Source organism: Rutidosis leptorrhynchoides, chromosome 5 (assembly GCF_046630445.1).
Source record: "Rutidosis leptorrhynchoides isolate AG116_Rl617_1_P2 chromosome 5, CSIRO_AGI_Rlap_v1, whole genome shotgun sequence".
In the NCBI taxonomy this organism is placed as follows: Eukaryota; Viridiplantae; Streptophyta; class Magnoliopsida; order Asterales; family Asteraceae; genus Rutidosis; species Rutidosis leptorrhynchoides.
Window position 1 is genome coordinate 238,229,404 of NC_092337.1, and position 8,524 is coordinate 238,237,927.

Below are 8,524 nucleotides of genomic sequence, written 5' to 3' on the forward strand. Positions count from 1 at the left end.
TTAATATTAAATATATTTATACGCGTATTATACGTACATAGTTTTATACTTTTACTATACTTTAACTTTATGTTTACTTTACTTTTACTTTGCTTTTACTTTACTTTAACTTTAATAATTCACTTTAATAATTCACTTTAATAATTTATACTTTAATAATTCACTTTAATAATTCATACTTTAATAATTCACTTTAATAATTCATACTTTAATAATTCACTTTAATAATTCAAAAATCTATTATAAATAGAATTCAATAGGTTTTATTATTTCATAGAAACTTGAAAATATATTTCTCTAAACTCTCTCAATCGAATTACATATATATATTTATTTAGTATTATTTCAAGATATTATTAGTATACATAAAATACTACGACGGAGTTATATTCAGACGATTTCAAAATAAGTTTTCAAATGGGATAGAGCTAAGGAAATTATGGGTTATAGCTATGGAGGTTATGGGTATTGTTCGAGGGTATTGCTCGTGAGGTCAACCTAACGTTTATCATTTTCGTTGCGTCTACGTACTTTCCTGCAAATATTGAATCACAATATTGATACGTGAGCATTCATATCTTATCTTTTATATATTAATAGTGTATCCCTGACTAGTGCTCGAGTATATATGATTATGCATGTTTGTATGCTTAGTTTCGTCGTTAAATAGTTTATGATAAATCACGAATTTGATACATATGCTACTGAGATAAGGTATATGATATGCATGTCGTTGAAAAGCTAAAGAAAAATTAATAACTTTTCATTTAGGAATCGTGTGGGTTCGATGAACGGATTAAAAGACATGGTCAACTGAATTATTATTAATTTTAATATTATTATTAAAACGATTATTATAATTGTTATCAGTTGATGTTATTACTAAAATTATCTTTATTACTAAAAATTAATATTTTTGTTGAAACTATCATTTTATTATTTTTATCATTATTATTATTATCAATATTATTTTATCAAATAAATATGCGTACAAAGATATTTTTAAAACACGTAATATAATTACAATAATAATACATACCACTATATTTTTATGATATTAAGTGAATTTTATAAATTTTATTACTTGAGATATATAAAAGTATATTTTTATCATATATGAATTTAAATATAAATTTTTATTTATTAATAAATGACTTGTATTATTTAGTATAATAAGATCTGATAAATATATTTAAATATATAAAACAACTATATATAAGTTATATAATAAACATGTATAGATTTTGGAAGTCATTTTGGGTCAAGTTGACTTTTGTTGACTTTTGCATGTCGGTCTCGAGCATTAGGATTGTGATACACTACGACTTGACCTAAATTGTTAGACAGATATTGACCAACATATAAATATATATACTTAATATAGGTTCGTGAATCCGAGATAAACCCTGCACTTGTTCAGTGCCGTCATATACATAATTGCTACGAAATACAGTATTGTGAGTTTCATTTGCTCCCTTTTTAATTGCTTTTGCAATATATATTCTTGGGCTGAGAATACATGCGCTATTTTATAAATGTTTTACGAAATAGGCACAAGTACTAAGACAAATTCTACGTGGGTTTAAACCAGAAATATACCCTTAGCTTGGTAACATTAAACTACTTGTCTATGTATGGTAGGCGCGAATCCTAAAGATAGATCTATTGGGCCTGACAAACCCCATCCTGACTATGGGATGCTTTAGTACTTCGAAGTTATATTAAACACACCTGACCTGGTGTACTTCAGAGGGTAAAACATGAACGTTAAGGCTTGTTACCGGGTGCCTACAACTTATAGAGTACTTTTATACACTTGCGAGTGTACACATATTTATAAACGGAAATCTTATAGTCTATTACTATTATGGAAATGATTGATTATGATAAACTAATGAACTCACGAACCTTTTGATTGACACTTTAAAGCATGTTTATTCTCAGGTATTAAAGAAATTTTTCGCTGTACATTAGCTCATTTTAAGGATATTACTTGGAGTCATTCATGACATACTTTGAAAGACGTTGCATTTGAGTCATTGAGTTCATCAAGATTAATATTAAGTCAATTATAGTTGGATGTAATATGAAATGGTATGCATGCCGTCAATTTTTGATGTAAAGAAAGTTTGTCTTTTAAAAACGAATGCAATGTTTGTAAAACGTATCATATAGAGGTCAAATACCTCGAGATGTAATCAACTATTGTGAATCGTTTATAATGTATATGAACGGGTCCTTTCAGTTTGTATCAGAGCGGTGGTCTTAGTGAACCAGGTCTTGCATTAGTGTGTCTTGCTGATAGTTGTTAAGATGCATTAGTGAGTTTGGACTTCGACCGTGTCTGTATGTCAAAAAGTTTGCTTATCAATTCTGAAGCGACCCGTCCTAATCCATCCGGACGAAGTACATATCGATTATAAACGATTCACAACATTGGATTACATCGCGAGGTAATTGACCTCTATATGATACATTTTACAAACATTGCATTCGTTTTTTAAAAAAAATCTTTCATTACATCGAAAGTTGACAACATGCATACCATTTCGTAATATATCTTACTATAATTGACTTAATAATAATCTTGATGAAATCAACGAATTGAATGCAACGTCTTTTGAAATATGTCATGAATGACTCCAAGTAATATCTCTAAGATGAGCAAATGCACAGCGGAAGATTTCTTTCGTACCTGAGAATAAACATGCTTTAAAGTGTCAACCAAAAGGTTGGTGAGTTCATTAGTTTAACATAAATATCATTTCATAATTTTAATAGACCACAAGATTTTACATTTCCATTCCTCATAAACATACGTCCCATGCATAGAGACAAAAATATCATTCATATAGATTGAACACCTGGTAACCGACATTCACAATATGCATATAAAAATATCCCCATCATTCCGGGATCCTCCTTCGGACATGATATAAATTTCGAAGTACTAAAGCATCCGGTACTTTGGATGGGGCTTGTTGGGCCCGATAGATCTATCTTTAGGATTCGCATCAATTAAGGTGTCTGTTCCCTAATTCTTAGATTACCAGACTTAATAAAAAGGGGCATATTCGATTCGATAATCCAACCATAGAATGTAGTTTCGATTACTTGTGTCTATTTCGTAAAACATTTATAAAACCAGCGCATGTATTCTCAGTCCCAAAAATATATATTGCAAAAGCATTTAAAAAGGGAGCAAATGAAACTCACGCATATAATTATTGTAAAACAGTTACTAAAGCATTTGCATGTATTCTCAGCCCCAAAAATGTAAAGAGTAAAAGGGGATCAATGAAACTCACTCTACTGTATTTTGTAGTAAAAATACATATGGCGATATTGAACAATGCAGGGTTGGCCTCGGATTCACGAACCTATATCATTTGTATATAAATTAAAAGGTATAATCGTAATCGAACAAATTTATATATTATTTTAAATTATATATATTATACTTATTTAGTTTGTGTATATATTTAATATGTTTAATATCTATATATTTAGTTATATTAATATATATATATATATATATATATATATATATATATATATATATATATATATATATATATATATATATATATATATGATTTGCATTATAAAAAAAAATATTATTAGTTGGTTATATATATGTATTTATATAAATATTGTTATTACATTTGATATGTAGGTATATAAACTATTAATATAATTATAATATATGTAATAAGTATAAAATAGTTATTTGTATCAAAATGATAGTTTTGTTAATAATGATTTACTAATAATAATAACTTTCTTGATATCGGTAATACTAATAATAATAACGATATTGTTAAAATTTGATACCTATGTTAATAATAATAGTTCTACTATATATCTAAAATGATAATATTATTAATATTTACGAAGGTACTAATAAATCGTATCATTTTTTTTATATAACAATAATACCAATGTTAACCATATTCATAATATTCTTAATAATACTAACATCGTACGATTAATAATATTAATATTACTTACAACAATACAATTGATAATATTAATAATATTATTACCTAATAATAATACTAGTGATAATGGTAATAATAGTAGTCATAATTGAAATATTTAATTGTGTTAGTAATGATAACTTTTATTAGTAATAATGATAATAATAATAATAACTAATATTAACAATAATATTAACAATAATATTAACAATGATAATAATACTTATAATAATAATAATAATGTTAATACTAATAATTTCTAACTAATAATGTTAATAATAATAATAATAATGTTGATAATCTATAATAATAATATTAATGATAATATCTAGTAATAATACTAATATTAATCATAATAACTAAAATATAATTTTTATTACTATTTATAATAAGAATGATATTAATAATGATAATAATAATGTTAATAACAATAATATTACAATAATTCAAATGTATTCAATTTCACACAATCATATATATATATATATATATATATATATATATATATATATATATATATATATATATATATATATATATATATATATATATATATATATATAATACTATTAACAATACTGATATTAATGTTAATATTTCTGAAAGTAATAATTTTAATATAAAAACTAAATTTTAACCTGTATTATATTATTAATTATGTAGTATTTATGTACTACTTTATATAATAACTTTTATTGAATATATATTAATTATTTATAACCTTATATGTATTACAATATACACATAATAATATTTATACGCAGAAATTATATATATATTTTTATATATATAGATTCATTTTAAATTACACTTAATTATTTTATATTTTATTTTATATATTTAATTCTAATATTTATATTTTATAATTTCACTTTATTATATATATACATACTTTTATATATATATACGTATTTATTTACAAACAAATTTTCGTAATCGTCGGGAATAGTTAGAGTCAATGCATCTATGTAAAATAGTTCCAACATTTTGAGACTCAGTTTAATAGACTTTGCTTATCGTGTCGAAATCATATTCAGATTAATTTTAAATTTAGTCGGAAATTCCCGGGTCATCACAGTACCTACCCGTTAAAGAAATTTCGTCCTGAAATTTGAGCGAGGTCGTCATGGCTAACAATAAATATGTTTTCCTGACGAATATGAGCTGATAAATAGAGTTTTATCATTATTGAATAATACAGATATAATAATTAGATTATTCGAAGAGTACGAATGAAGCTATCATAAAAGAATGAAATGAGAATATAAAGATTTGTTTTAAATTTTGACGTTGCCTTGGTTGAATTCCGGAATTCAAGGGATTTAAAAGAAAATCTTAGAAATCTATTAGTTCTGATTCTTCAGCGAATAAGGAAATTAAGATCTCTCTAATTAAATACGGTGATCTGCTTCGATTACTCTGTCTGATATTTCCATTATAAATTAAACTCTTCCGTTCCATTATTCTCATCATTCCTATACTTTCCTTCTTGTTTCATACATACAAAAGATTCTGAAAATGCTTAATCCAGTTCTGATCCTTGTCCTCATCCTTACTATCGCAACAATCATTCTCTTTTTCCAACTTCCACCAGAGGAATCTGCTTTCTTCTACTTCGCCCTTAGGATTATATTGTTTTTAATTCTCCCGTGTCTTTATGTTGCGATAAACATTGATATACATGGTTTGTAATTTATGTGTTGTTATCGGGCTTTATATTCTCCCTTAAATTTCAAAGCTCTATGCTTTTGTTTTCTCTTCCTGACTTCAAGTCAAGTGAATAATGGTCCAGAATTCGTAGATATAGAGTTTCGAATGATTATAATGTCCTAAGCAGGAAGGAACGTGATAGCACGATTTGATTTTCAAATTTATCAACATCACGGAAGATAGAACCATCAAGAATACATTTTCTTGATTTGTTCAGGAGTTAAGTAGAATGAAAGAGTTATGTAACATGGCACATGATGACGGTATGGTCTGTGAATCATCATGTTTCATTTAGAAACTCAGCATGACTTACTGTAATATAATCACATTGATCAAGTGTCATTATATTATACTAACTCATGCATCAATTCCCAACATTACTTCAATAACATTCATATTTTAAGCTCGAAAGTTTACAGAATATAGAAACTAACAGTTTCTATATGATGTAATACTGATAGCACGAAGAGATTAATGATTTCAGATAAGATTAGTTATGAAAATATATTCAGAAATATCGAGGATATTTATAATGAAAGATACGATAATATCTCGGAATATCTAAGATCAGAGGATGATAGAAACTATTGTCCGCAAGGGTTTAGATTAAAGAGCAAGATATTCGCTAAAGACTTTAGCAGGCATTGAATCATTTGGATTCTTTGAAGTCAAACTTATTCTTTGTGATTTGTCCACGGTTTCCTTCATAGTTTCGCATAATCCGCTTTTCGGTACTAAATTTTTTATTGAATGTTTCCAATATTTCATTCTTTATCATCAAACTTTTGACGGTTAAGGTTGTGTACTGTTTTTGCCGCTGTATTCAGCTTTTTTTTTTCTTCAGAATTTGTGGTATTGATTTGTAGACTGGGTGCTTTTCAGAATTTCAGAATGGAAGGTCATAATTCTAAGAGATAGATGTTATATGTTTGCTTATAACTGTTGATGTAGACATGCTGCGAGATTTCAAAATATTGATTGTTGATTCTCGGTGTTTGGTACGGAAATTCTCGTTATCAAATGCAGATGAGTAGATGATAGGATTTCAATGAATATAATAGCTTTTCATGAAGTCAAAGATCAATGATGTTGCTGGTAAGTTTACTGCTAATGTAGTGAGATATAAGCGGTTTTCCGGTATCGATGACGAAAGGCAACTTATATATCAGGGTTATAATAAGCTAATCTAAGTGAAAAGTCGAAGTTGACTTGTTGGAGCTGTGACAAAATTGGCTAATCTAGAAAGGGATTGCAAAGTTATGTTGGGTAATAATAACACTAAAGGGATTAACACAGCTATGTGTTAAATGTTTACTCAGGTTCCGAGTATTTTCAGGTGCATAACTATATGCATAAATCTTTTCTTCTGTGGATGAAGTGCAGTTGGTTCATCCTTTCGATCGAGGTGTTTTCAAGAATCATGAAAGGTTTGAACGCAGATTGTAATCGTTAAGATACAAATGAGGTTTAAGATGGAATCAAGTAGCAAACTTGAAGAATTGTTTTGTTTCATATGTTATAATCAATATTTAAATTCATTTTAATTGTCTAATGTTATTAGTCCACAGTCAATAGTCCATAATTGACAGTCCAATAATTTATATATAGTTTAATATATAATATTCGAATTAATTGATACGTGTCGTGACCCGTATACGTCTCATACTCGATCACAACTCAAACTATATATATTATTGTAGAATCAACCTCAACCCTGTATAGCTAACTCCTGCATTACTGCATATAGAGTGTCTATGGTTATTCCAAATAATATATATATAGATGCGTCGATATGATATGTCAAAACGTTGTATACGTGTCCCGATATTTAAAGTGCGTAAAAATAAATAATAGAAATTAAATGACAATAAATAAAGTGTGTAAAGTAAATAACAGAAATTAAATGACGATAAATAAAATTGCGATAATGTAAATTGCGATAATTAAATTACTATAAATAAAATGTAATCAGTTAGCTAGGAACAATTAGCTAGGAACAGTTAGCGTGGATTCTTAACAAAATTTCTTATAGTTAATTTGTTTGTTTCTAACAAATTTTATTTTGTCAAATTTTTTCTTCATTATGCCACTTGTTGGATTCTGATAAATCAAAATCCAAATATGAAATTGGATGAAAATGGGTATTCTGTGGTGAACGGATTTGTATGTAGGTGGATGTAAGTAGGATAGTAAACGACTGTTGAATCAGCTTCGAAGAATGTACATTCTAACTTATTAATGTGAAATCTGAATATTCCTCGGGTATTACCTACCCGTTAAAATATTTTCACAATTAACACTACGAAAGAATTTTTAATTACAATCTTTATGAAAACATATATACATATATATTTTCTTCAGATGTAATCATGGATTCATTGAGTTAATATGATATTAAACTCATTTGGTTTACCGTTATAACTAGAATACATAATCTCTAAAACATTTAGAGATTACTTAATCGCCATAAAGAACGAAGATAATCAATGTAGGACGATACGTAGAACGATGATTATACTCGAGGTACAGAATGAGATGTTGAGGCATGGATTGTTGATGGTACTGGTGCTGTTACTGATGGTACTGTTGGTGCCGGTGATATTGCTGAAGCTGGTACATTTTGCATCATATTCTCCAAATTTATTTTTCGAGCGCGAAGTTTGTTGACTTCTTCTATTATTCCGGGGTGATTGTCGGTTGGAACGAGCGAATTAATAAGGTTTAGAATTTTAGATAGAATATAATCTTGGCGAGATACTCTGGAAATGAGTGTGAAAATGGTGGTTCGGATAGGTTCACCGATAAGTGCATCAGGTTCTTCACCAAGAGGTGAA